This window comes from Oncorhynchus keta, unplaced genomic scaffold (genome assembly GCF_023373465.1).
Source record: "Oncorhynchus keta strain PuntledgeMale-10-30-2019 unplaced genomic scaffold, Oket_V2 Un_contig_24230_pilon_pilon, whole genome shotgun sequence".
Taxonomy (NCBI): Eukaryota; Metazoa; Chordata; class Actinopteri; order Salmoniformes; family Salmonidae; genus Oncorhynchus; species Oncorhynchus keta.
Window position 1 is genome coordinate 1,812 of NW_026283790.1, and position 7,676 is coordinate 9,487.

At 47.9% G+C, this 7,676-nt stretch overlaps 1 pseudogene; it reads right to left on the bottom strand.

Moving 5' to 3' along the window:
* Positions 1 to 298: 298 nt before the first annotated feature.
* Positions 299 to 7,457, bottom strand: LOC127921973 (alpha-2-macroglobulin receptor-associated protein-like; annotated as a pseudogene).
* Positions 7,458 to 7,676: the final 219 nt, after the last annotated feature.

Below are 7,676 nucleotides of genomic sequence, written 5' to 3' on the forward strand. Positions count from 1 at the left end.
GGTGAAGCATGGAGGTGGCACCATTCCTACGGTGAAGCATGGAGGTGGCACCATCCCTACGGTGAAGCATGGAGGTGGCACCATTCCTACGGTGAAGCATGGAGGTGGCACCATCCCTACGGTGAAGCATGGAGGTGGCACCATCCCTACGATGAAGCATCGAGGTGGCACCATCCCTACGGTGAAGGCACGGTGTGCCATCTACGGTGAAGCATGGAGGTGGCACCATCCCTGCGGTGTGAAGTAATAGGTAAGCACCATTCCCTCTGTTGGCAGCATGGAAGTGGCAGCATCATACGGTGGGGATGTTACTCATGGCGAGGCGTGAGGTAATCAGGATGAAGCCAAAGTCGACAAGTAAAGTACAGAGATCCTTGTTATGTTGCTCAGAGCGCTCGCAACCTCGACTGGCAGAGTTCACCTTCAACAGGACAACGACCTAAGCACAGCTAAGACAACGCAGGAGCGGCTTAGGGACAAGTCCAGAATGTCCTTGAGTGGCCCAGTCAGAGCCCGGACTTGAACATGATCAAACATCTCTGGAGAGACCTGAAAATAGCTGTGCAGCAAAGCTCCCCATCCAACCTGGCAGAGCTTGAGAGGATCTGTAGAGAAGAATGGGAGAAACTCCCAAATACAGGTGTGCCAAGCTTTGCATCGTCATACCCAAGACTTGATGCAGATCGCTGCCAAAGGTGCTTCAACAGTAAAGGGTCTGAATACTTCTGTAAATATCACATGGGGTATTGTGATGTCATATGGGGCATTGTGATGTCATTATGGGTATTGTGATGTCATTATGGGGTATTGTGTGTAGATCGACGAGGGAAAAAAACTGATTGATTAATAATTGATATCGATTGGTTACCTGGTAGTGGCTGTGCTTCTCTACCTTGGTCTCAAAGTGCTTCAGTTCCTCCTGATCTCACACACACACAGAGAGAGACACACCCAAACCGGACAGAACATTATGATCCAGACTGTGAAAAGTGATCACTTTAAAACAGATCCTGAAAGAACACACACACACACACACACACACACACCTTGAGCGAGTCCAGTTCATCCCCAGTCAGGTTGGTTTCTCTGTGCCATCTCCCACAGCTCTATCACTCCTGGGCTCTTTAAACTCTGAGAGGAGGGAGGGGACATCACAACTAGTCACACGCAACCTGTGTGTGTGTGTGTGTACCCACTCACCACTGTCCTCGCTGAAGCCCTCGTGGCTGAGTTTTCAGGCGTTCAAAGCCCTGGTTCAGATCCCTACAAAACACACACACAACCATTAAAACACACAGACAACCATTAAAACACACAGACAACCATTAAAACACACACACAACCATTAAAACACACACACAACCATTAAAAAACACACACACACACAACCATTAAAACACACACACACACACAACCATTAAAACACACACACAACCATTAAAACACAGACAACCATTAAAACACACACAACCATAAAAAACACACACACAACCATTAAAACACACACACAGCGTTAATACACACCTCATCTTGTCCTTCAGGTCGGTGTGTTTCTGATGCAGGACATGTTCTTTAACTTCCCTTTCTAATGGAGAGATCACATTCTTATGGATCTCTATAGAGGAGGAGATGGAGAGGGGATGGAGAGGAGGAGGGAGGGAGAGGAGGTCCTGGAGAGGGAGGAGGGAATGGAGAGGAGGGGAGGAGAGGAGGAGGAGAGAGGAGGAGGGGATGGAGAGGAGGGGAGGGAGGGAGAGGGGAGGAGGGAGGGAGGGAGAGGAGGGAGGGGATGGAGAGGATGAGGGGATGGGAGAGGAGGGAGGGGATGGAGAGGAGGAGGGGATGGAGGAGGGGATGGAGAGGGGGAGGGGATGGAGAGGGGGAGGGAGGGAGAGAGGAGGGGATGGAGAGGAGGAGGGGAGAGGGAGGAGGGAGGGAGAGGAGGAGGGGAGGAGGAGGGGATGGAGAGGAGGAGGGGATGGAGAGGAGGAGGGGATGGAGAGGAGGAGGGGAGGGAGAGGAGGAGGGGATGGAGAGGAGGGGAGGGGAGGGGGAGAGGAGGAGGAGGGGAGGGAGAGGGAGGAGGGGAGGGAGAGGAGGAGAGGGGAGAGAGATGGGTGAGAGGGATGAGAGATGGGTGAGAGGAGAGAGAAGAGGAGAGGAGAGGAGAGGAAAGGAGAGAGGAGAGGAGAGAGAGAAGAGAGAGAGAGGAGGAGGAGAGGCAGAACGACAGACAAAAAAAACAACTACATTATAATTCATCCTAAACCAAGTGACACTTCATCACTGGGTAACACTGACAATCACTAGGAGAGAGGGAAGAGAGGAGACTTCCAGAGGAGAGAGAAGAGGAAATGAGAGAGGAGAGAGACGAGAGAGAGAGAGAGAGAGATGAAATGAGAGAGGAGAGAGAGGAGAGAGAGAGAGGCAGAACGACAGACAAAAGAGAAGAACGAGAACGAGCGTAAAAGCCCTCTCACCCTCCGTGTACAGGCTGACGGTATCCATGACGATGTTGTACTGATCTTGTCCTTGTGGTGTTGAAACTCCTTCAGACTCTGCATCTCCTCCTCTGAGAACTTACCAGAACTCTGATTCGTAGGACACATTTCCATTACACTGTTAGTAGGAAGAATAGGAAGGAGGGAAGCCCCAAAATGGCTTCTTGGGTTGTAAACTGGGGTGAAATCCATAGAGGAAGAGAAACTGAGGACAAGTAGCCCCAAAATGGCTTCTGGGTTGTAAACTGGGGTGAAATCCATAGAGGAAGAGAAACCGAGGACAAGTAGCCCCAAAATGGCTTCTTGGGTTGTAAACTGGGGTGAAATCCTTAGAGGGAGAGAAACTGAGGACAAGTAGCCCCAAAATGGCTGGGGTTCTTGAGTTGTAAACTCCAAAGCGACTTACAGGGTGAAATCCATCCCGGGAAGAGGGAGTGCCAGAAACTGAGCTACAGAAGGGAGAGGGAGAGGGAGAAACTGAGGGACAAGTAGCCCCAAAATGGCTTCTGGGTTGTAAACTGGGGTGAAATCCATAGAGGGAGAGAAACTGAGGACAAGTAGCCCCAAAATGGCTTCTGGGTTGTAAACTGGGTGCAAGCCATAGAGGGAGAGAAACTGAGCACGCTCATCCCCAAAATGGACGCCGTTATACTGAAACTGGCCGTGCGTCCCAATCATATCACCTTCTCCTGAAGTGTTCACTCCTTCTCACTTCCCACTAATCTGGTGGAGGCGTGGCCTGGTGGGAGTTATTACCATATTAAGCTGATCACTGATTTTAAAGGAAATGACTGGTAAGAGAAGAGAACAAGTGCCCCACCCCGTCTGTCTGTCTCTCTCCTCCGACCCCCACCCCGTCCCTCCCTCCTCCCCCGTCCCCTCCCTCCACCCCTCCCTCCCCCCCTCCACCCCGTCCCTCCCTCCTCCTCCCACCCCCTCCTTCTCCCCCCCCACCCCCCCTCCTCACCTTATTCCACAGTTTATCCAGTCTGGGGTCATCAAACATGTCTCCTTCTCTGGAAGTCATGGTCCTTGAGGTTGTTTGATTTCTAGAGGTCTGGTGTCCTTCTTCCCATCCATCCCATACTTAGCCAGGATCACTGGGGTGGAGGGGAGACACAAAATGGACGCCAGTTAACCATACTATCCCATACTTAGCCAGGATCACTGGGGTGGAGGGAGACATAAAAATGGACGCCAGTTAACCATACTATCCCATACTTAGCCAGGATACTGGGGGTGGAGGGAGACACAAAATCCCATACTATCCCATACTTAGCCAGGATCACTGGGGTGGAGGGGAGACACAAATGGACGCCAGTTAACCATACTATCCCATACTTAGCCAGGATCACTGGGGTGGAGGGGAGACACAAATGGACTTCCAAATAACCATACTATCCCATACTTAGCCAGGATCACTGGGGTGGAGGGGAGACACAAAATGGACGCCAGTTAACCATACTATCCCATACTTAGCCAGGATCACTGGGGTGGAGTGGAGACACAAAATGGACGCCAGTTAACCATACTATCCCATACTTAGCCAGGATCACTGGGGTAGAGGGAGACACAAAATGGACGCCAGTTAACCATACTATCCCATACTTAGCCAGGATCACTGGGGTGGAGGGGAGACACAAAATGGACGACAGTTAACCATACTATCCCATACTTAGCCAGGATCACTGGGGTGGAGGGGAGACACAAAATGGACGCCAGTTAACCATACTATACCATACTTAGCCAGGATCACTGGGGTGGAGGGGAGACACAAAATGGACGCCAGTTAACCATACTATCCCATACTTAGCCAGGATCACTGGGGTGGAGGGAGACACAAAATGGCATCCGGTTGGCGTTTCCACTCACTACCAAATATGGTGATGAGAGGAAGCCCAGTGGCCGGCGGTGGGGAAGGTGGAGATGGGAGGATTTTGGACGACGTTCTGCTCATTATCTCATCGATTAAACATTTGATCTCGTTACAGTTCTCCGTTCCCAAAATTACAATCTGTTATGAACAGAGTGGACTAAGTTTTGTAGACTTCATCCATTGTTAAAGTTGTTTTTTAAAGTAAAATAGTTGTTTATAAAGGAGTTAATTAAGGGTTGAATTTAGTTATTGCACACATGCACTTCAGAGTAGGCGTTCCCTAACACAAATACATGCTAGAAAGAGCCAATAGGATCTCGCTAGCTCGTGCTTGGCTCTGCCCACTATGATTAATTTGGCCTTCACACCCCCACCACATTATAACATATAACACCTTTCACACCCCCACATTATAACAAGCCCCACACCTTCCCCAAGGCCTTCACACCCCCACATTATAACATATAACACCTTCCCCAAGGCCCTTCACACCCCCACCACATTATAACAAGCCACACCTTCACCTTCCCCAAGGCCCTTCACACCCCCACCCCCAACATATAACACCTTCCCCTTCCCCAAGGCCCTTCACACCCCCACCACATTATAACAAGCCACACACCTTCCCCTTCCCCAAGGCCCTTCACACCCCCATCAGCCCTGTCTCTCTCTAGAAAACCAACTGTTTATAAAGCAGCTCTCTCTCTCTAGAAAACCAACTGTTAATAAAGCAGCTCTGTCTCTCTCTAGAAAACCAACTGTTTATAAAGCAGCTCTGTCTCTCTCTAGAAAACCAACTGTTAATAAAGCAGCCCTGTCTCTCTAGAAAACCAACTGTTTATAAAGCAGCTCTGTCTCTCTCTAGAAAACCAACTGTTTATGAAGCAGCTCTGTCTCTCTAGAAAACCAACTGTTTATAAAGCAGCTCTGTCTCTCTCTAGAAAACCAACTGTTTATAAAGCAGCTCTGTTTCTCTAGAAAACAAACTGTTTATAAAGAGGCTCTGTCTCTCTCTAGAAAACCTACTGTTTATAAAGCAGCTGTCTCTCTCTAGAAAACCAACTGTTTATAAAGCAGCTCTGTCTCTCTCTAGAAAACCAACTGTTTATAAAGCAGCTCTGTCTCTCTAGAAAACCAACTGTTTATAAAGCAGCTCTGTCTCTCTCTAGAAAACCAACTGTTTATGAAGCAGCTCTGTCTCTCTAGAAAACCAACTGTTTATAAAGCAGCCCTGTCTCTCTCTAGAAAACCAACTGTTTATGAAGCAGCTCTGTCTCTCTAGAAAACCAACTGTTTATAAAGCAGCTCTGTCTCTCTCTAGAAAACCAACTGTTTATAAAGCAGCTCTGTCTCTCTAGAAAACCAACTGTTTATAAAGAGGCTCTGTCTCTCTCTAGAAAACCTACTGTTTATAAAGCAGCTGTCTCTCTCTAGAAAACCAACTGTTTATAAAGCAGCTCTGTCTCTCTCTAGAAAACCAACTGTTTATAAAGCAGCTCTGTCTCTCTAGAAAACCAACTGTTTATAAAGCAGCTCTGTCTCTCTCTAGAAAACCAACTGTTTATAAAGCAGCTCCGTCTCTCTCTAGAAAACCAACTGTTTATAAAGCAGCTCTGTCTCTCTCTAGAAAACCAACTGTTTATAAAGCAGCTCTGTCTCTCTAGAAAACCAACTGTTTATAAAGCAGCTCTGTCTCTCTAGAAAACCAACTGTTTATAAAGCAGCTCTGTCTCTCTCTAGAAAACCAACTGTTTATAAAGCAGCTCTGTCTCTCTAGAAAACCAACTGTTTATAAAGCAGCTCTGTCTCTCTCTAGAAAACCAACTGTTTATAAAGCAGCTCTGTCTCTCTAGAAAACCAACTGTTTATAAAGCAGCTCTGTCTCTCTCTAGAAAACCAACTGTTTATAAAGCAGCTCTGTCTCTCTCTAGAAAACCAACTGTTTATAAAGCAGCTCTGTCTCTCTCTAGAAAACCAACTGTTTATAAAGCAGCTCTGTCTCTCTAGAAAACCAACTGTTTATAAAGCAGCTCTGTCTCTCTCTAGAAAACCAACTGTTTATAAAGCAGCTCTGTCTCTCTCTAGAAAACCAACTGTTTATAAAGCAGCTCTGTCTCTCTCTAGAAAACCAACTGTTTATAAAGCAGCTCTGTCTCTCTAGAAAACCAACTGTTTATAAAGCAGCTCTGTCTCTCTCTAGAAAACCAACTGTTTATAAAGCAGCCCTGTCTCTCTAGAAAACCAACTGTTTATAAAGCAGCTCTGTCTCTCTCTAGAAAACCAACTGTTTATAAAGCAGCTCTGTCTCTCTCTAGAAAACCAACTGTTTATAAAGCAGCTCTGTCTCTCTAGAAAACCAACTGTTTATAAAGCAGCTCTGTCTCTCTAGAAAACCAACTGTTTATAAAGCAGCCCTGTCTCTCTAGAAAACCAACTGTTTATAAAGCAGCTCTGTCTCTCTCTAGAAAACCAACTGTTTATAAAGCAGCTCTGTCTCTCTCTAGAAAACCAACTGTTAATAAAGCAGCTCCGTCTCTCTAGAAAACCAACTGTTTATAAAGCAGCTCTGTCTCTCTCTAGAAAACCAACTGTTTATAAAGCAGCTCCGTCTCTCTCTAGAAAACCAACTGTTTATGAAGCTCTATCAGTCAGGTAGGTAGTTTAAGTAGTTATTTAAAACCCTTCTAGTCTCTCCCCCTCCATCCCTCTCTCACCGTTGAAGCCACGTCGTGGCTTGGCCTCCCCCCATCCCTCTCTCACCGTTGAAGCCACGTCGTAGCTTGGCCTCCCCCCATCTCTCTCTCACCGTTGAAGCCACGTCGTAGCTTGCCCCCCTCCTCCTCTCTCACCGCTGAAGCCACGTCTTAGCTTGCCCCCCTCCCTCCCTCTCCACCCACCCCTCTCTCTCCACCCACCCTCTCCATCCCTCTCTCACCGTTGAAGCCACGTCGTAGCTTGGCCTCTCTCTCTCCATTCTCATCCATCCCTTCTGCCTTAGACTTCTTCCACTGTAGTTCATCTTTCTCCTGGATCTTCAGATCACTGTGGAGCTCTGAGAGACGCACTGGGGGTAACTGCATCTAGAGGAAGGAGAGAGACTGGTGTTAGACTGGAGAAAGACAGAGGATGGAGGAGGGAAAGACAGAGAGGATGGAGGAGGGAAAGAGAGAGGATGGAGGAGGGAAAGACAGAGAGGATGGAGGAGGGAAAGACAGAGGATGGAGGAGGGAAAGACAGAGGATGGAGGAGGGAAAGACAGAGGATGGAGGAGGGAAAGACAAGAGGATGGAGGAGGGAAA